Source organism: Lissotriton vulgaris, chromosome 6 (assembly GCF_964263255.1).
Source record: "Lissotriton vulgaris chromosome 6, aLisVul1.2, whole genome shotgun sequence".
Taxonomy (NCBI): Eukaryota; Metazoa; Chordata; class Amphibia; order Caudata; family Salamandridae; genus Lissotriton; species Lissotriton vulgaris.
Genome location: NC_141694.1, coordinates 1,098,070,214 through 1,098,092,499, shown reverse-complemented (window position 1 = coordinate 1,098,092,499; position 22,286 = coordinate 1,098,070,214). Strand labels below are relative to the sequence as shown.

The window sequence follows — 22,286 nt, the reverse complement described above, 5'->3', positions numbered from 1 at the left end:
GTGGGAAATGGGTGAAAGACGTTTCTCAATGAAAGGAGGAGAAATCTCGGGGGAGGAAACCCAGTAGCAAACCAATACCGTGTATTCAACAAGAACTGAGTATAGGGAACGCACGGTCAAGGGAGAAGAAGCGGATCTGGAAGGTCGGTGAATGGGGGGGTGCAAATCTCTCCACGGTATGCGTTCCATTGACTCCAGATCCTACCCCATTTCTTGGGTCTGCCGCGGGAAACATACACAACTTTCTCTCTGAACATGGACCAGTCCATATTTTCTTTCCACTTTAAGAGCGTCGGTGGCCTTGGGGAACCCCATAACTGGGCTATGTCCCGTTTAGCAACCATATTACCCAATGTAATCCATTGAGTTTGAGCAACAGTACAGTCAGTGGGCTCCCAGACATTCCATAGACAACGTCTGGCCTCAGGCAACAGCACAACCCCCGTCACTTCACCCATAACCACATGCACTTGGCGCCAAAACGTCACCACCTCCGGACATTCCCAGAGGATATGTAAAAAGGTAGCCAGCGCACCGCGTCTACACAATCCATCCACAGAGAAACCCATATGTATCATCGTGACATATACCCGATGCAGTATTTTGAGTTGCACCAGCCTAAGACGTACCGGAATTGCCACCTCCTTAGGGGAGGATATCGCCGCCTGCCAGTCTTCATCGTCCAGTTCTAACCCGTCACTGGTCCAAACAGTCCTCAGTTGCAGAAGGAGATCCGAGCGATCGTTGATAAGTTTCTTATAAATGAGAGATATAGTGCTGTCAGGGGCGTATCCATCAAGCACTCAATCCTCAAGAGGGGAGGCCTCCGGGATAGAGGTGTCAGCAGGGAAGACCGAAGTAAGCGCATGGCTGACTTGGAGATACCGAAAATATTCCCTGTCACTCAGTTTATATTCTCGCTGGAGCGCTTCGAAGGTCTTAACTTTTCCCTTGGCCCAGAGGTCGCCCACCCTGCTGATACCGATGAGATCCCATCTGTCAAAACCCTTCGACGTCCACAGGCCACCTAGCGCTTCCGAAGCATACAATGGGGTAGATTTTGTCACTTTATCCGTCCAGCCTGTGGCGGCGGTCGCGTTTCGCCAAACTCGCACCGCCACTGCAATAGGGCCCGTGAGGTGCTTCTGGTCGGCTCTGGAATAAAGCGCTCGATTGTAATCTCCCCCGGGGAGTTGCCATCTGTCCATCTCAAACGCGGGATTCGGGACCGGGCCATACATAGCGTGGTTCACAGCACTTAACTGGGAGGCCCAATAGTAGCGCTTGATGTCAGGCAAGGCAATACCTCCATCGTACCAAGGCAAAGTCAATTTCGCCAGTGCGATACGTGGCCGCACACCCCATACCAACCGCCTCTGCAAGCCCTCGATCTCACGGAAGTAGCTGGCAGGTACCAAATCAAGTGTGTTTTGAATGGCATATAAAAAGCGGGGGAGAGACATCATTTTGAACAGGGCCGCCCTTCCCAAGGGGGATAGTGGCAAGCCGCACCACGCCGCAACATCCGAACGAAGCCGGGAGAGCGGAGGCAACAAATTCCGCTCATAACGGGTTTTGGGGTCCAGTGAAATGTAGATCCCCAAGTATTTAAAACCGTCTCTAGAAACCGGTATCGGACAATGGCGGGGAAGAAGGGGCTCATCGTCCGTGAGTGGATAAATACAGGACTTGGCCCAATTAATGACCAGACCGGAATTCCTCCCAAAAGAGCGTAGCACATCAAACAGGACGCCCAACGACGTAAGGTACAACAACATATCATCGGCATAAAGTGATATACGGTCCTCGAAATCAGGCGACCATCGGATGCCCTTAAGCGAAGGTTCCCACCGCAACCAAGCAGCCAGGGGCTCAAGGGCAAGCGCAAAGAGGAGCAGCGACAATGGGCACCCCTGTCTCGTTCCCCGCCCGAGGGTGAAGGGCTCCGAAGCCCTACCATTAATCACCACCTGTGCCAGCGGCTGCTCATACAAAAGCCTGATCCACACAATGAATTTAGGGCCGAACCCAAACTTAGCGAGAACAGCCCACAAATACGGCCACTCAACCGTGTCGAAGGCCATCGAGGCATCAAGAGAAACCAAAATGGCCGATTCTCGAAGAGACCCCGCCCTTGCTAAGACGCCATGGAGGCGACGTAGATTAAGCGCGGTGTTTCGGTGGGGTATAAATCCAGATTGATCTGGATGAACCAAGTCCGCGATCACCGTGACTAGCCGATTCGCTAGAAGTTTAGCAAGAATTTTAGGCTCAACATTCAAGAGCGAAATCGGCCGATAAGATGAGCAATGATCACGGGGCTTGCCATCTTTATGAATGACGACAATGAACGCCAGTCTCTGATCCCGAGGAAGAGAGCCAAGATCTCACGATGACAAAAACATCTTACGAAGATACGGTGCCATTTTGTCTGGGCATAGTTTATACAGTTCCACCGGAATACCGTTGGGGCCCGAGGCCTTCCCGAAGTGAACGGATAGCGAGCGCTTCCTCATCGGTGGAGAAATCCGCCTCCATAAGCTCCCTGTCCGAATCCGACAGGCCAGGCAGGGCAATATCTCGAAGCAAGAGATGCGAGTCTTCCTCCGGCCTATCAGAGACCGGCGCATAAACCGCCTGAAAATGACAGGCAAATGTTTGGACTAAGTCAATCGGGTCCACGACTCACACACCATCCACACGCTCAACAACAGGCACAACTCGGATCAATCTATCCCTTTTGTCCAGCCATGCAATCAACTTTCCCGCCTTATCACCGACATCATACAAACGCCCCTGTTGCTCACGGTGCATCGCCTTGGCTTCATCAGTGACCAGCGCCTTATAATCAAACTGTTTCAGGGCCAGAGAATGCAGCACCTCCGGAGTGACCCCGGACTGCATCTGCCCCTCCAAATCAGTGATCTCATTTTCCAGATCCACCACTGCGGCATTCTTACGCCTCCTTTCGCTGGCAATGAGGGACAAGACTTGACCACGAATCACTGGTTTATAGGCCTCCCACAGTGTAACCGGGGAGGGAACCGATCCCTCATTCTCAGCGAAATAAAAGTCCACACATTTCACTATCTCTGACCTGATCTTTGGGTTACGAAGATGCCAGGGGTTGATAGGAGCGACACGGCCCTCAGCACCCAACTGCTTGTCAACTTTAAGCCAAAGTGGAGAGTGATCAGAGATCCCCCTGGCCAAATGCCTAACCTCCCTCACAGAGACCATCTGTGCTGCTGGCATAAGAATATAATCTAATCTCGATAGACTCCTGTGCGCACCCGAATAGAAAGTATATTGGAGCTGACCAGGGTGTAACTGCCTCCAACAGTCAGCCAACCCAAGCATGTCCAGGAGCTTCCCGAGCCAAAGCTGTGCCGGAGGCAGAGTCCTAGGGGGGCTACGATCCTCATCCCCACTAACTACAGAGTTAAAATCGCCACCCACTACCAACACGCCGCCAGGAAGCCCAAGGATCACATCACCCAGATCAGTGAACGTGGTAGACTGTAGGCCAGTGGGGACATACACAGACAAGAAGGAGACCGTTCTCCCTTCTCACCGGCCCGTAATAGCCGCATAGCGGCCCCTGTCGTCCAACACTACATCGTCTATCTCCAAGGGGAGGGAAGTACGTACCATGACCACCACCCCTCTCGAACCAGATGTGAACCCCGAGTGTGCCACCATACGGTAGCCATGTCTGTTTAATGCACGGCATGCATTTCCAACCAAATGCGTCTCTTGAAGCAAAATCACATCTGGGGTACAACGTTTCAAATACTGCAACACAATACCCCTCTTTATTCTATCTCCAAGACCGTTAACGTTCCAACTCAGCATCTTAAGCTCCCCCCGCCCCCGATCCCGGCAATGAGTACCCAGCCCCCTTCGCCCAGGAATAGGCACACAGAACAGACAACAGGAAATGAAGCAGCCTCGAACCAAACAAAAAGGAAAAGACCCCTCCACTACCCAAAGGAACCCTGAACCCCCCCCACCCTGCACCCCTGCATTAGACCAGAAAGCCACCCCAACTTGCAGTGTGCCTGTCGCCCCATGAAACTAACCTACAAGAAGAGAGAGAAAGCCCCCAGAGGAGGAAGAGGAGGCCCGATTCCCCCCACCCCGGGTAACCACAGTATAAGCAAGTCTATTAAAAAGCCGCTGCCAGAAGTCCAAAGTAACCAGTTCGCCGCTGCAGACTCACCACTCCTGTTCAGCCGGGCCAACCTCGGCACCTTCCGAGCTCTCGCCGCTCATACGCTTTGATGGCAATGTGTCCAACCAGTCACTGGCCACATCGGGGTGATCAAAGAAAAACGCCCGCTCCTCATACTCGATCCTCAGTCGGGCGGGAAAAAGCAAGGCATATTTCAGACCAATGTCTCTGAGCCGTCTCTTCACCCCTGTAAAACCCATGCGCTGTTTCTGCACCGCCTGGGTGAAGTCTGGATAGAAACTGACCGAGGCATTGTCAAATTTAGTGGGACCCATGGCTCGTGAAGCTTGCAGGATAGCGTCCCGGTCCCGGAAATTAAAAATGATGGGTCTCGGTGTAGCCCCCAGCTTCGGCTTCCCGCCGGGAACTCTATGTGCTCGTTCCACGGTAAAAAAGTTACTGAGACCCTTAGGTGCAAGAAGTTTAAGGACCAGATCCTCCACCAGAAGGTCCGTGGAGACGTCCGATGAATTCTCCGGAACCCCCACGATACGAACGTTGTTGCGCCTGGCCCGGCTCTCGAAATCCTCCAGCCGGCGGGCAAACTGGTCGTTGGAGGTACGGAGAGTGCGAACCTCAGCCTGAAGGTCCGAGACATCAGTAATCAAGCTCGCAGTTTTAACGTCCAGAGACTTGACCCGTTCATTTGTCTTACCCAGGTCCGCCCTGATAAGATTAACCTCGATCGCCACCGTGTCGATCTTTGCAGCAAGAGTCTCATATTGTTGGCCCATGTCCGTCCGAACACTACTAATGGCGCCCATGATGTCCTTTAGTGTCGGCTCCTCCGATGATGGAGTATCATCTACAGTCCCTTCAAGAGCCTTGCTCGCTCCACATGGGGACCCTTTCGGGCGAGTGTAGCGCTCTATAGTCTGGGTTTGGATGAACCCCCCGCGATGCGTGTCCTTGGTGTTCCGCTTCTCGGCATCTGCCTTGCCCGCCATAATGGGCTTTAAACTCCCACGGAGTCGTTGCGATCTGGTCAAAATGGTCACGTTCTCAATGGACCTCAAGGGCAAGAGGGCTAAGAACTAGAGCAGACGCAGGATCCGTAGCTGGGACGAGAAGACGAATGGGGCAGCCGTAGAGCGTCGTCAACAATGGGCCAAAACGAAACCGAAAGTACCACAGGGGCTGTGGGCGTGCCCAACTGGCCGTTGTTGTTGAGTTGCCACCTGGGTACTTAGGCTACAAACTTCAGAATGCAGCAAGTCCGGTTTGCGGCGTCTGATTTAAGTTCCGAAAAGGTCCTCAGAATCAGCAGGGCTTAATCAACAAGTACCCGTCGATCAAATCAGGATTTGTGGCAGGATAGTTGCGGGAGGCGAAGAGGGTCTCAGGAGCCCTGTGCTCACGCGTCCATCTTGGATCCGCGCGAAGCTCCTCCTCCCAGCCTAATATATTTGAAGCAGAATGAATGTAGGTTTACCAGATTTTAAATGTGTACTTGGGAAGAAAATGTGTTTATCTTCAGAACCCATAAGCTGGTGTTTAACGAAAAATTCATGAAGTTCCAAAATATATTTGAAGCCGATATAACTCTTGTGGTGTTGGGTAGAATTATTACGAACATAATTACCTTAGTGCCAGGGGTATTGCAGGTTTGCTTTTATGTATTGCCCATGTAAAACCATTCAAACTGGTAAAAGCCATTTCCGCATTACTGCTGAGAGCCTGCCTGATGCACAGACATGATTCCTGCTGGTAAATGTGCATTGAGTAGGCACTAATGTAATCTTGTCTAATGTCGTCACTATCATACCCTTAATAATATTAGTAGCTCAAGATAATTTTCATTCTCTGTAGCTAGCTCTTCTAACAGAAAAGATTAGAGACCCCTCGACTACAGCAATAGATAATTAACTATTCAAATCAAATAAAAAAAAACTTTATCCGATTGTTAAATAGCAATCATAAAAGCACACAGTTATAAAATACAAAGTCAATTTCATATTATAAAAATCACAGAAAAAGCACAATGTAAAAACGTATTAAATATTACATTATTACCGAATTTGAAATGAAAAAAAAATGTCAATACTGTGCAAAAAGAGCATTTAAGTAAACATACGTTTCCTCCAATAGACAACTTTTTTCAGTAAGGCTGTGGTTATTAGAACACCACTTTCACAATCTAAAGATTGTAATAACAATAGAGCCGGGCGACATTGACGTAGTCCCAACTGTTTTAAAAGAGGCACCATCAACAGCTGCCAAAAAGTAGCATAAAATTGACAAAATAAAATAACATGAATAGTGGTTTGGGGAGAAATATTATCGCAGGAACAAGGCCGGCGATCTCGCGACCAATCATTAATAGCAGGAAAACTGACTAGTCTATGAAAGATCCCCAGCCTAAAACGAGTTAATAAGAAACTGTCATAATTGCCTGGAACAAAAATTAAATAGGGCTGAATGTTAAAAGTGGTTAATAACATTTGGTTATGCAGGACGGTAGGCTTTATAATCTCAGTTGTCATTCTCAGTGTATCCAACAAAATCAAGCCCTCTTTTCTCAGATCCTTTCTAGTCACTGCCATTATAGTAAGAGAATTTAAAAAATATTCTGGTTTTCCAAGATCCTTAAAACATTTATGAACATAACTAAACCAGGGAATCCTCATTGCTCCTTCCAGTTTCAAAATATCTGAGAGAATATCTCTCTTCAATTTTGCTTCCTCTTTGCCCATAGCCTGAGACATAATAGCACAGGCTCAAGTCTAATTAAATCAGATATAAACGGAAGGCCTAATTCTGCATGGCAGATGTATCCTGAGGTAATGGTTGGGACAGCTAAGATGTATTTTAAAAAGGAATTTTTCACTGTCTGGATAGGTGTAGAATCAGCAAGCCCCCATACCCCACTCCCATAAAGGGCAGCGGATACACATTTTGCCTTGTATATTTTATTTAGTTCCACGGGAGGTCTTTTGCCCAATTTTTTGGCAAAGATAGTGAGGGCAGATGTAGTGCGGAAAAGCGCCAGTTTCTTCGCTGCTACAGCTTTTACCCAAGAGTCGTTCTGTGCAAACAATATGCCCAAATAAGAAAAATGTTTAGTAGCCTCAAGCTTCTGTCCTGCAATAAAAATGTCTCTATTTACCTTAAAACCCATGCTACAGCGCATAATAAAAGTTTTAGAGGAATTTACCCTTAATCCAAGATCTTTCATGAAAAGGGTAAAACGATCCACAACGCGCTGTAGGCCCACCTGAGTGCGTGACATTAAGACTTCGTCGTCTGCATATAAAAGAGCTGGAATTGGACGGCCAGTTACATAAGGTGAATCTAAGTTACGTCTGCACAAGGTTTCCTCCAACCCATTTATACACAAGTTAAAAAGGAATGGAGCCAGGTCACAACCCTCCCTGACTCCAATCCTAATCGGAATTACGGCTGTGCGTTCACCCTTCTGGCCATAGCGAACACGAGCCGAGGCGACACAATAAAAACGCTTAAGAAAATAAATAATATTTGCATCAACCCCCAGGTCTCCCAGCAATCTCCATAGTTTGGAGTGGACCACACACTCAAAAGCAGCAGAGAGGTCCACAAAAGCTAAAAACAAACTTCCTTTCTTAGCCCTCGTATATTTCCCCACCAACAACGAAAGATTTTAGCCTTGTTCTACGGTCCCTAGACCGGCCCGAAATCCATATTGCAGGTCAGATAAAATGGAATTTTCTTCAGCCCAATTCAGGAGGCATTCCAAAATAATCCGGCCAGCAACCTTCGTAATAGAATCCAACAAGGAAATCGGTCTATAGCATCCCGGGTCGTGTCTATTCCCCTTTTTGAAGATAGGCACGATAGTGGACTCTACCCAGGTAGGTAAAAAAACTGTGTTGCAACTTGCATTGAGCACCTGCACAAGAAGAGGCCCCCACAGAAGTATGTTCCACTTAAATATGTCGATGGGGACTCTGTCTGAGCCAGGAGCCTTTCCACCCTAGCTGGCGTGTAGGGCCCTCTCAAATTCCTCCAAAGTGCACGCAAGGTCCTTCGAGTTAGGGAGATGGTTAATGACACAAGCATCAACTAATGGTTCATCTCCTTCGTATACCTGTGCAAAATGTTTAATCCATTGAGTCTCCAGAATAGCTATCTCAATTTTAGGACCGTTTTCGTTAGATAAAAAAGGTGATCTAATAACCTTTCAGAAGCCTGCACTGTCGTTGGTTTCTGAAGCTGAATGCAAGGCCTCCCAAGCCTCTTGCTTTATCGTGTTTTTCCTATCTCTAACTGCTAATTTATATACAATCCGAGCTCTCCTAACCTCAGAGATGCTTCTTGGTTTTTTGTGTAATTCTTTCTGTAAAAGTGTGTAAGCCTGAGTGAATCTACATTCAAACCACCCACTCTGAACTCTTTTACTTTTGTGTTGCCTAATAAGGGAATCCCTTATTGTATTTGTTAAAAAAGAGGCAAAAGGGGTTACAGGGGCGGTATCTTCACTCAGGCAGATCGCACACTCTGAGCTGCATTTACTAATTACTAATTTAAGCGTCTCTGTTTGGTCTACCATGGCCCATCGTAGGGAGTAACCATTAGTACTACCAATTGATAAATTCTCTAGTAATCGATCTCCTTTGTTTATCCCTAAGATTTTCTTCGTTGGCAGCTAGGCAGAGAGGAAAGTGATCACTTAATGAATTATCAGAGACATAAAAAGAACGGAGTCTATAAGCATGGTTACTAGTGGCTAAAACATAGTCGATGGTAGAGCGGCAACCCCTACCATTGAATGTGGGAGGGAGGGGGCTGGCAGTGCACATAATTCATGAGCAAAACCAAGGTCAAAACTATTAATGAATTCATTTAACTGTTCACCCAAAGCAGTATGACTAAAATTTGAGGAACATGCACCCTCGCCCTTTAATTCTCCACATAGATTATCTTCAGCATTTCCCCATAATGTACAATTGAAATCCCCTACCAAAAGTAACATAGTATCATTCCTTTTACTTTTAGCTAGGCGGGTCAATGATTGAGACATGTTCTTAATAATGCTACATACTGAACCTAGGGGAATATTATTATAAAAATTGACCAAGGCAATAGAAGAAACAGAGTCCAAATCCAACACAAGGAGTTGGTAATAGATATCCATGACGAACTCTGTAATTTGTTTTAGATTCAAATTATTAGAAAGATACACACACAGACCCCCCTTTGCTCTCCCACTCAAACTTTCAACTGCCGAGGTATGATAAGTCCAATACCCATTTAAATTGACCGCTTCCTTGGTCCAGGTCTCTTGGAAACAAAGCACCTCATGGTGTAGAATAAAATCCCACCATAATGGGTTATTTATTTTTGATCGAATTCCAGCGATGTTCCAGGAGACAATGTGGCAGGATGGGAGTTCAGCAATGGTCGGGGCAGTAGAAGGGGTATTTACGCCTTCTAATGGGGTCCTATTCATACTAGATGGGAAGAAACATTAGAAACGACCTGGTCATTAATTAGGCTCTTATTGCCAAGGTCACTGGACCAATCATTCCTCTCACTCACAAAATCCCCCAAAACCTCATTTAAACAGCTATATGAGGGATACTCAGTGCGAAGCCCCAAGGCTTCTCCTTACTGTCCGGCTGTAAAACTCTGTGCTCACTAATCAAGGGTCCTATGCGTTGCGCAATGCATTTAGCGGTAGGACATACTCTCTTGCCCAGGGATGGGCTATGATTAAAATCATTATTGTGCCAACCCATTTCACAGTTCAATTTTGTGCACGTCTCAAGGTGCAGTCAATTATTATTTTCCAAACCACTCAAAGCCTCAAAATGATTAAATGTTGGTATATAATATCTTGACTGCCTAAAACCCGGGTAATTTTCTGCTAGACGTTGGGGACCTAGATTCGTTACAGGTTCCAAGGGGCGATAAAAATATTCTAAAGGTAAAATATTGGTGTCATGGGAGTTAACAGGCCCATTGAGGCCCCTCTCAATAATGGTGGGGACCAAGTATGGTGCCCTAAAAGTTAAAACTGCAAAAATAACAGTTGATGGACAGAATGCAGAACAATGTCATACATTCACCCCAGTACAGAGATCTGGGCCTAAATCCATCGTTTTTTTACTCTCCACACCACCCCAGTTCAGACATGGCCATATGCAAATCAGCCTTGACCCTGTGCCTCAAGGGAACAGTCCAGCCCGAACTACCAAGCCATGTCTTTCCTGGACCGGAATCAAGCATCCTAGGACCGGTTTCTGGCTATCAGCCGTCTTCAGCCAGGATAGCTTGACTCCAGTGGTGTGGAGAGCATGGGACTCACGTCTGAGCATACCCATCCCACTTGGGGTGACAAATGCAAAAATAACAGTTGAAGGACAGAAGGCAGAACAATGTCATATATTCACCCCAGTACATAGATCTGGGCCTAAATCCATCGCAGGGTATGCTCAGACGTGAGTCCCTTGCTCACTTGGCCACTGGATTCAAGATAGCCTGGCTGATGAGGATTAGTAACCCGAAATCGTTCCCAGGATGCTTGTTTCCGGTCCAGGGAAGACATGGCTTGGCAGTTCGGGCTGGACTGTTCCCATGAGGCACAGGGTAAGACTGATTTGCATATGGCCTTGTCTGAACTGGGGTGGCTGAGTGAGCTAAAGAATGGTGATGTATTAAACCCAGATCAGTTGACTGGGGGTGAGTGTTTGATTTGCTCAAACGCCCCGTCCATCATCCCCTTTTGTATCGCTTTGTTCGCCCTAACTTGCTCACTTTGCCACTGGATTCAAGATAGCCTGGCGGTATGGGTGCGCTAAGGCCCACCCTGACCAGAGGACGTGAAAGTTAAAAATAAAATGTGTAAAAATTAAAGGTGCAAAAAACAAACCAACAAGTCGTGGGACTTCCCTCAAATTGCGAGGAACCTGTATAGTTTGTTAAATAAAAGATCCACACCCCATAGGTCTCGGGAGGGGGGTGGAGGCGACAATGGCACACCGCCCGCAACGCCAGGCACCCACTTAGCACCTGGGATCTCCTGCAACCGGACGAGGGAAGTCCCACGACTTGTTGGTTTGTTTTTTGCACCTTTAATTTTTACACAATTTTTTTTTTAACTTTCACGTCCTCTGATCAGGGTGGGCCTTAGCGCGCCCATACCGCCGGGGTACACTCCTCATGGTCCTGAAGTAAGCCCAGTAAATGACACATAACGGGCAGAAACAGGTCGACCCCACTTTGAGTGGAAATACCCAAAACATTATTTGGTAAATTTCCCAACACATATTTTAAACCATATCAGGTTGACCACTGAATAAAACTTTTTGCGTGGTACACTACTTTGACATTTTTAAACTCACAATTTTTTCAGATCACTGTCACAAAAAACCAGCTCCGCAGTATCCTGGCGTTGAAGCACACCAGGGAGGCATTCAGCTTCTCCTGGTGGGCCCGATGATGAAGAATGTCACCAACCAGGGTGGTGAGTGAGGGCTTCCTAATAAATTCCTAATAATTCTTAAAGTGGATTATTAAGGTTCATCTCTTCTCTGTATTTGTGCTTACACACTTAGTATTTTTTGACACTCTTTTGTTGTTTGACAATGGGTTCTAAAAGAGTCAACATCAAAGTCTCAAGTCTACCCCAAAAGTTCTTATCCTCCTCGGGCTTGCCTGATTTGTTTCGCTCAATGTTGCTAGCTATTTGCCCCATTGATTCGCCTACATCTAAGTCCGTTTCCCTTTCTTCCCCGGTGGATTAGTAGCAGCTTTACGCTGCTTTAAGTTATTTTTGCCATTTCCTTTAAGGGAGGTTGATGGAAATTCATCGTTATTTGGGTGCTTACGTTTGCATTTAGCCTTTTGTCCCCTAGTTATAACGTGTGGCCCGGTAGTGCTGTGTCCAGATGATGATAATGAAACAATGTTTGTGGGTGAATCTATCCAAGCTTGTACCGAGGTACCAATTAATGGAGAGGGGACCTCATTGTTGGCTGCCACACTCGATGCAGAGATAGTAGGGGTCAAGGAAAGTCTACTGTGGAGAAGGGAGGTTTCAAGGGATAATCTTCGCTCAGTAAGCTGAATTTCATGAATAAAGACAGATTCTGCTCTTAACAAAAAGGCATCTAGGGTCCCTGCCACGGACCTGCCTTTAGGGGGATTGCCCTTGCTCATAGTTAACCAATAGAAAAGAAACAACCACCAAGCAAATATTACAGGGATATACAATACAGTAAAGAACTAATATACCATACTCAGTCCAGAGTCTTAGAGGGGTAGCCCAGCCCAGTCTCTTCCGGCCTTTGACGGACTGCGGGAGCCCTGTTCCGCTTAAGAGCACCTCCCGGCGTGCTGACGTGGCGTTGGGGGCGTTTCCTCGGTGGTGCCACTAGGGACTCTGGGTGTTGTGGTCCCAAACGGCACAGAGCAATGGCCAAATGCCTCTCCTGGCGGTGGGCGGCGTGAAGACAGCGTCTCCACTTTACAAGGAGACGTGGAGCACCCAAATTCGACCTCTGATGAGTGGCAGCGGAGTTTAAGAAATATCAAAGGATGGTTGTCTTTGTTTCTCCCCCGGACGTGTGTATCCACAACTCAGCATGCGACACCGTGCAAAAGGATAGTGGCTCTCCTGTCTGCGATGCTCCTATAACCGCACACGCATTGACAGTCGGGGCTCCCGTGGCTCTCGCAGGTAACAAGGTATCTCACCACTTGAGTTGACTATTAATGTTCATTGGTTTCACTGTCCACCTTCTGATGTTTCATGCATACTTGAGCTTGATATGAGCTCACCTTGGTGGGCAGCTCCAAAACATTTCAACAGTCAAAGTGCTTTACGGTACATTGGTAATCATGCAATATGAAAAAGGTCCAATAAGCGAAGGATTACAGAAACTGAAAATGCCATATAGTCCTATAGCATTAAATCGTATAGGTCAGGTCTCATCGTTTTAAATCTTCCCCCAATGTAAGCTAGGATTTGTACATCTTAATACAATGGAGCAATGACAGGCCACATGCCAAATTACAGAAAACTCAACTGTTCAAATATTTTACAATAGAGATGTAGATCCAGACACACCAAATCAGCAAGCACTGAGACTGTCCGTAACACTTCCCTCATTACTCTAAATTCACGCCTACTAGAAAGCCCTAATTTACAAACAAACCAATTGGTTTGGCTGCTCATTGTTGGAAATACGAGTCTTTAGTCAGACTCACTAACATAACACAGTTACCAAAATCAACTCTAACAGCTTATACGAATATAAGACTGCCCTCCCAGCGACCAAAAAGTTACAAACCCAGAGGTAACTAAGTATCACGGTACAGTAGTCCTGCTATAAACATAGCAAACACCAAGGGACTCCCAGATGAAGGCAGTCTGGGTGTCATCAGATCTTAAAAGACGACACAGTTCAACTACATGGTTGATCGGTAGAGCAAAGAGTAAGAGAAGCACGTGTGCTCAATCGACCATATGACAACAGGCAAGCACCGATCTTTTGGAAAGTTCCATGGCTGCCTAGAAAACACAACTTCTTCCCCGTGACAAATACCACAATTAAAGTGTGGGTCTCAGGAGCTTCAGAAAATTGGCTCACCACCTTTCCCTCACCCCCTAACACCCAGACACAATAACCCAGTGTTCAGCCTCGCAGACCAAGGGAAGCACTAAACAACATGAAGGGAAAGCACTGGCAACACGGAGGGTGGGCTCAAGACCCTTGAATAAATTAAGGGGGAGCTTACCATTCCATAGACCGATGGAATGCACTATTACCAAATTAGACACTTGGTACTGCAGGGGACGGTTAAACTAAAAGCCTTCTAACTGCTGACCAATTTCGAAAAATACTTCTGTCCACAGATACTCTTAGAAATATACTAATTGCGGCCTGTGGTGGGGTGAGGGTACCTTCAAGCCCCATTTATTGATCATTGATCACCCGATATTGTGCTTATTACCACGAGAATTATGTGACAGGTACCAAACAATTTAAGGTAAGCACATTGTTTCCACTGGCACAGGTTCCAAAGTTCGGGCATGGGAGCTCACAAAATGGCGCCATGCACCACATCTCTTACACAGCGCATGTCTAAGGGAATATGAGCCTGCTGTTGGATTCCGCATGCACCCTGGCCTTCCAGTCACCACCTACTGGCCAGACAGGACAACACCCATCCCTTTCCTTTTTATGAGATCAACACAGCTTGTTGTTGTGTACTTACCGGTTTCACCCTCCTTCTCATCGCGCTTTGTTCTTGATACATCGGTGAGCCCTGAGGGCATACTAAGGCTGTGCGTGCCTCCAAATACTGGCACAAAAGCATTGTTTCTTTATTTATAATTTCAAACTTAACCCCACATGACCAGTATAAAACGGGATGCATTACTACATATAGTACAATCATAAATGATAAATTCATTGGGTGAAGCAGAGAGAAAGCACAAGAGGCATTCGTTGCAATTCATATGACATTATAAAAATAGCAGTCAATCCTTGGCCAGTAATTCATTCTGCAGTTACAAATACTATCCCCCCCCACCCCAACTAGAGAGAAGATGGCACAGATGTAAAGGGTAGGAGCACATAATTTCTATAGGGGCGGGCATCGTCTGCATCAGCATGTAGTCTAGAAACGGAACCCAAATGTCTCTAGGTGTACTAGTGGGGGGGCAGCATAGAAGAATATAGTTAACTGCTCTAGGCAGTCTGCCATATCCAGTAAGCAGTCACGAATATTGGGTACACATCTATGGCTCCATGTACAGGTCACCCTTTGCTTAGCAAGGAGCAACGCCAGGGCAAGTAAACGTTTAAGTTCATCCGGCATTTCCCTGGGAGAGATAGCAGTGCCAGCCTGGGCAAAGGATGTAGTGTGCTAGGGCCCTGCACCAGTTTTAGTGTACAGTATATCTGATGCAGAAAGCAAAAGTGTATAAGGCAGAGTTTGTCATTGGGGGGATGGAGACCCCATGAGGCCCCACACGCTTACCCAGTGTTTATCTGATATGGAGTGACACTGTCTCCCAGCGAAGTCTAGCACGCTGGGCGTTCAGTTGCATCTCATCTTGTGCAGAGGCACAGAGATGGATAAGAGGTTTTGGGGAGAGGAGGCCAGGAGCAGGAGGGTCAAGGGTAAACGTCATACATTCCGCTGGTGCATTTTGGATGTCTTGGTAAGAGTCTCTGAGTTTTGCACGCATGAGAAGAAAAGTAAATAGATCGAACAAGTCAAATTGGTCGTGTGAGATGTCATCAGTGATGTCACGGACCAGGTCATGAGTGATATAATAAGTGAGGTTAAATGAAGAGCATTGCGGGGGCGCAAGTCATAGTTAGCTCAGCTAACTATAACTGCTGAATTTCACTGGTTTTGTATGAGTGAAACCTGAGGCTGACTATAACGCCCCTGTAACGTTTGGTTTTTTTCAGTGAATTTCGAAGTTTAAAAAAATGCTAATTCCCAACTATAAACGTCCTTGTAACCTTCATTTTTTTGGTGAATTTCTATGTTTTTTTAACTAGTAGTTGTGTTTGCAGATTGATGAAGAAAGGAGGCAGGGCCTCCAACCAGCTCTCCTTAATCCTGCTGTCTGGGACTTATTGGAGGTAACAGAAGGGGTTCCCAGCCCCCAAGGACCAAGGAGGCGTGTTTGCAGAGTAGTGGAGAAAAGGTGCGTGGCTTCCGACAAACTTTCAGGAATCCCGCTCTGTGGGGCTTACAGGAGGGGTAATTGGTCCCCAAGGACCATCAGCGGCCAAGGAGACGTCTTCCCCAACCAGTAGTACACCAGGAGGCGCTTTTGCAGAGTGGTGGAGAAAGGGGGTGTGGCCTCCAAAGACCTCTCAGCAACCAGACAATGTGAAACCTACTGGAGGTAAAAGGAGGTCTTGTTGGTCCCAAAGGACCCTCAGCAGCCAAGGGGACTTTATCCCCAACCAACAGTGCGCCAGGAGGCGAGTTTGCAGAGTGGTAAAGAAAGCGGGGGGGGCCTTCGGCGACCTGCCGGTCTTTTAAAACCTTTTTTTAAATGTATTTCGGGAGGGGGGGGGGATGTGTGGCACCACTACCCTGGGACAAATTTGGCCCTTGGGACCCCATCCCCCAGGGCAAGGCCTATTTTGAATAGACGAGAGGGGGCCCCAAAGGGGGCCCCAAAGCCTCCCTCTCCGGGCCGTTTTCGGCCTTCGGAACCCCATGCCCTGGCCCCCATTGGGGGGAGCCTCAAGGCCCATGCGGTCGCTGCCGGCAGCGGCTCCACGCCTCCCGCGGGAGCCGGCTTTGCTTTGACACAGAGAAAGCTAATAGCATGCAGCTCCCTCTCTGCCAAAGCAATTGTGCTCGCTTTCAGCAGACTAGAGCATTTCCAATGATCTTGCTCATTGAAAGTGAGCACAGTTTGCTATGGCATGGCAGGAGCGGTAAAGCTCCCGCCAAGCCACAGCAAACTGCTATGTCCAAGGGGTGGGCACCCCGGATATAGCAGAAGCAGCCTCTGGGGGGGGTGGCTGTCCCCAGGGCCATCTATGGCTCCAGGAGGAAGGCCGCGCGGCCCCTCTCCATTGCAGGAAACAACCCAGCGGAGGTGGTGGTGCCTGGGGCTGCGGGGCGCGTGGCCCTCACTTTAATGGTTTACATTTGCACCTGTCGGGTGGCGGTCCCTGGAGCTACAGGGGTGGCACACTGGCCCCTCAATTTTTTTTTTCACTTTAGCCCCGGGGTGGTGGTCCCCGGGATGGCTGGGGTGGTCCTTGCCCCTGCATTAATTTAATATTTTGCCCCGAGAAGATGGCGTTCCCCGGGACTGCGGGGGCCTAGACTCCCCCACATTAATACAACATTTGCACCGAGGAGGTGGCGGTCACTAGGACAAGGGTGCCATATGGGCCTCCCCAGCACTTACTTCAAACATAGCCTCAGGGCGGTGGCACTCCCCGTAGCTGCGGGGGGCCGTGTGCAGCCAACCTCTGTGCACACAGGAGTTGCATTAACGTATAGTAATTAAATATGACTTTACATTTAAAAGAAAACTAGAAATTCACAAAAAAAATAATGGCTGACTCCGATTTAAGTGTTGCCCTACACACCTTGAGCCTGGACACACAGTGGAGGTCTGTAACCATCCATTTGTGGTGCAGAGCACAATCCCACTAGCTTGCGTGCTCGCTTGTTACTGTGGGACACCAGCCAAGGTATCCCTCTACCCTGCATCTCATTGGTGTATGTGCTGTGCCTAGAAGCCTGACTCGTACCTCACTGGCCTTATAGGCCATCATAATCACTTGGAGATTCCCAACATTCATATTGACATTTCATAGCTTGGACAATCCAGATCCCTATAAATACATTGGGAGATCCCCAATAAAACACTTTCCTTCAAGTCATTGGGTACCATGAGTAATATTGAGGAGTTATATATGGAAGAATCTCCCCACAGACGATAACTTATGAGGTGATGGAGGCCTCTATTCTGAATGTGGTGATGCAGGGGGTAGCACCCCTAGAGCAGAAACTACCTAGTATGGCGGAAAACTACTTTAAACCCCTCCCTTTGATGGAAGACACTTAGGGGACCTCTCTCCAGTTATCTCTGTGGCTGCCTAGCTGTCCGGCACTGGATAAAAAGCGTAAAAAACGGGACCAGGCCCCTGGCATCGATCTGGACGCATTGGCACGATTAAATAGGCCTTTTAAGACCATTCCCAGTCTCTGCCTGCTAACCCTATACTGGTGCCCAGGCCCATTCCTTCAGACCCCTAAACCACCGATACGGACCCCCATCCTAGACCACCTACTTCCCTAGACAGGATTGATTTCCCCTCTGGCTCCGATGGCTATCCTGATACGGGCTCTCGGTCTTGGCGTCTCTTGCCTACCCCTAAGCCACCAGTGGTGGGATGCCAGGGAGTGCTACCCACCAGGAGACACTATCAGATATGCTGGCCCTTCTGAACTACTGTGATCCGCTCTGCTGAAGGCTTCCAAGCTGACAAGGTTGCACCCTACATAGCGGGGAGACTGCGCAAACCTTTAGACAAGGAAGTCCGTAGCCGCCAACAAGTGGAATACCCGTCCTTCGCTGAGTGGTATGGTGGCATTGACCCACAATCTCGATGCTTGTATGGCTTCTTTTCTGGCCAAGTATATTAAAGACCCAAAGAAAGGCATTGATCGGGCCTGGCAGGCTTGCCAGGATAAACTCCTGGACCCCTACGGCCCACTGACACAAATTCATCAGTTAGCCTAATATCTGCCACAGTGCTATCAGAATGGGCACAAAGGGCCATTATTTTTGGGGCAACGCGAACTGGGCCCTCTCGACTGAGGCGCAGATCACTGTTTATAAAAATTTAGCCCAAGTAGGGGGAACTTGCTACTTTAAAGGCAGGCTCAATAATTCAGGGGGGCTATTTTGAGACCCGCTTATATGGGAACTAGGTAAATTTGTGGCAACCTTTAACTCCCTAGACAAGACTTGAGCCTCTATTAAAAGGATATTTACCTCCCGAGTTTTCACAGAGGCTGGTCAAAGCAGGGGATGCTCGGCCGGCCACACCTAGGTGCAAGCTCCCGGCAGTGGCTACAGTGGTGGTAGAAGACAATGGCAGGATAACGCCCACTTCGGCAATTTCTACCCCACCATACCCAGATATAGGGGTTTGAGAGGCAGCCACAGGGCCAGTGGTAACCACGGATCCTTTCAAGGTGAGTGTCAATGTGTTTCCGGGTCAACGCCTGGGGGACGACTGAAAAATATTTATATACAACTGGACAATTCTCACCTCAGACTCATGAGTTCCTCAAATCATGACGGGTTTCTGTATCGAATTTTATGGCTCACTTCCCAACAGATTTCTCCTACCTTGCTGGTATTCCCAGCAGCAGATGCTGTGTTGTCGACACGGAAGTGGCAGACCTGCTCACCAAAGGCGCAATTGTGGAAACATAGCCTCATCCCTCCCGTTTCCTCAGCAATCTATTCCTAGTAGCAAAGTGTCAAGGTGGACAGCACCCTATCATCAACCTAAAGGAGTTCAAAGAATGATTGGAGTTCACTTAAAAATGGAGGGCATCCACCTCCTCAGATATCTCGTTCAACTCAACGACTGGATGATGTGTTTCAATCTCATGGCCGCATACCTCACCATCCCTATTTTGACATCACATCGCCGTTTCCCCCAATTCCAATGGCAGCTGGACTTTCGAGTTCACTACCCTCCCCTTTGGATTATCATCTGCCCCCTGGTGATTCACCAAGTTGATGCACCCTTTGGTCAAGTACCTCAGAGTCCAGGACATACAACTTATTGTGTACCTGCAGGACATCCTCCTCCTAAATAAGTGTTCACAAACTCTCACCGTACAACTCCAGATGGCTGTCTCCCTATTAGAGACCCTGGGTTTCATCATCAGCCCAAAAAAGTTGGTTCTGATTCCCATACAAGCTCTGGTGATTCGTGATGGACTCCGTTCAAGCCACTCTCCATCTTCCTTCTCAGATGGTCAACAACTTCAGGCATGAACTACGACGGATGGTTTCCCAGCAGTTCACCTCTCTCAGACAAATTGCCCGCGTGATAGAACTACTATCGCCCTCAATCTAGGCCACATTTCTAGGGCTCCTTCACTATTGGGCACTGCAGCCACTCAAAGCGTTCCATCTTCGGAAGGGACTTACGTATTCTCAAGTAGTACCTCTGTCAGAGGAGGCCAAGGAAGAACTCCAGTGGTGGGTAGCCCACATGGAAGAATGGAATGGTTGCGCGATATTCGGCTCACTTACAGACATATGCCATCGGCACTGGTTGGGGGCCAGGCATGGGGAATTCTATGTCAGGAGCGGAGGCTTCTGATTAGGCTGTCACTTTCTCCGTTTATTGTACTCCAGCAGCCTTTAAAAGTGTAAACATTATAAACAAACTCCATTTCCCATGAACACCTGGGAAAATGGAAACAAAAAACGTCCCATCAGTAACTGTCCAATCCCGTGCCAGGACTCCTCATATCTTCCTGTGTTGGCACTCTATCCTACTCTTTCTTCGCTGCTCCAGCAGCAGACAGATGAGTGCCTTTATTTTTCTATGCATTTTCTGACTGAATTTTGACGATGTAATGCTATTGGTGTAAATGCGCAGTATACCGCATTACAGTTTTATTGAGGTGACTGCGTGTGTTTTGCCGCGTGGACGATAGCCGTCCCTTACGCGGTAGTGTTTCCTTTGGGCTCTGTGCGTGGGCGGCCTCACGCCGCTAGGGGACCGGCGTACAGTGCTGCCGCTCTGAGGAGCTTGACCCCCCGTGTGGCGCGAGTCGTTGAGGGCGCTTCGTTGTACGTCGGAGAAGCGGCTCAGCGGTCTCGCGTACCACGGGGAAAGACCGGCGGGCATAATTGGCAGCGCTACGGATAAAAATACAATAATCAGAGCCCCTGCCTGGAGCCTGAACACCCGCGTCGCGGGTACGGTATTTGGTTTGAGTTTGGGACCGGCCCAGGCAGGCTTCCTTCGTGCCTCATAACAGAGGCTGCTTGGTCCCAGTATATGATTAACCTGACCCCGCTGCGGTGGGAGGACGCTTATATCTGGGCATTGTCCCATAATTAACCCTGAATAGCTTGAAGCCTTGCTGTGGAGGCATAATGGAATATGCAGAATATTACGAGGAGGAGGAAGAGCAGCAGGTCATTTACTTACCGGTGGATGACCACTTCTGTCAGATAATGGATTCCTACCTGTTGAAAGCGGTGTCGAGGGTGGTGGCACCCCTTGAACAGAAACTTGACCAACTGCAAGCGCAGTGCCAACCCCTGGGGCAGGGACCGGCCCTTTCGGGACAAAAGGATCCTATTCCCGCGAGCCAAGTATCGCCGAGTACCACAGAACCCAAAAGGAAGCGTTCCTTGGACGCGGGGGTGGACTCTGATGCATTTTCGCGTTTAAAAAAGGCCTTTTCAGAAGCTAAAACCACTGATACCCATTCGACCTCAAAAGAGGTTCAGACTGCGGATTTGAGGGGAGATCAAGACGATGTGGCCACAACCGGCCCGGACGAGTCTCCCCAAACCTCGGATGGAGATGGGGATCCAGACCATTCATGGCCCCCCTCCCAACCCGCCCAATTGTCTAGTTCCGACCCCAGTTCGGACATGCTCAACCCGGACGAGCTGCTCCACCCACGCTCTTCGCACTGGGTCCCCGCTCCCAAAGTAGCAGCTTACATGGCGGCACGGCTGCGTAAGCCCCTAGACCAGGAGGTGCGTAGCTGTCTTCGAGCCGAGTGCCCGCGCCCCTCCTTGGAGGGTAAAGTTACGGTTACCCCGGAGATTGACCCTAAGATGTCCACCTTCCTCACCAAATTTGTGAAAGACCCCAAAAAGGGCATAGACCGTTCTTGGAGGGCCTGCCAAGATAAACTATTGGACACGGCAGGGCCGTTGGCAAAAATATTGGCCATGGCTGAAGATGCCAAAGCCTTGTGATCCCTGATTTCCCCGGAGACCCTTTCCGGTTGGGCGCAAAGGGCGATCATTTTTCTGGGGAATGCAAATGTAGCCATCTCCACAGTAAGAAGATGATCTATCCTCATTAAGATAGACCCGAAGTTGGGGGAACTGGCTACATCTGAAGCAGGTCCGATGGTGGAGGGGAACCTCTTCGGAGACCCGTTCGTCAAGGAACTGGGTAAATTCGTAAACACATTTAACTCCCTCGACAAGGCACAGACATCAGTGAAACGGATCTTCACCCCTCGTGTTTTTGGGGCAGCCAGCCGAGGAAGGGGCCGGTCGTCTGGCAGACCTTACACCAGAGGTTCCTTCAAACAGGGTGATTCCCTAGAGGCCAATACCAGGATCCCGACAAGTTTGAGAACTTCTACCAAACCAGAGGCTATCCCCGCCGCCGCGGTGGACGAGGAAGAGGTGACGGCGGCTACAACAACAGAGGTAAGACTCCAGAATGAAAGGGGTCTGAAAGTAGGGGGCAGACTCAGATTTTTTCTTCAGGCATGGTCTTCCCTTACCTCAGACGCTTGGGTCTTACAGACCGTCGAAGGGTTTCACATAGAATTCTCGGGG

At 48.4% G+C, this 22,286-nt stretch overlaps 1 protein-coding gene and 1 pseudogene across 1 annotated transcript in view; one reads left to right on the top strand and one right to left on the bottom strand.

Annotated features, from left to right (window-relative positions):
- The window catches only part of VTA1 (vesicle trafficking 1), a 329,175-nt gene that overhangs the window by 159,281 nt on the left and 147,608 nt on the right, over positions 1–22,286 (bottom strand). The window lies entirely within an intron of this gene.
- On the top strand, positions 20,850–22,171 carry LOC147708475 (uncharacterized; annotated as a pseudogene).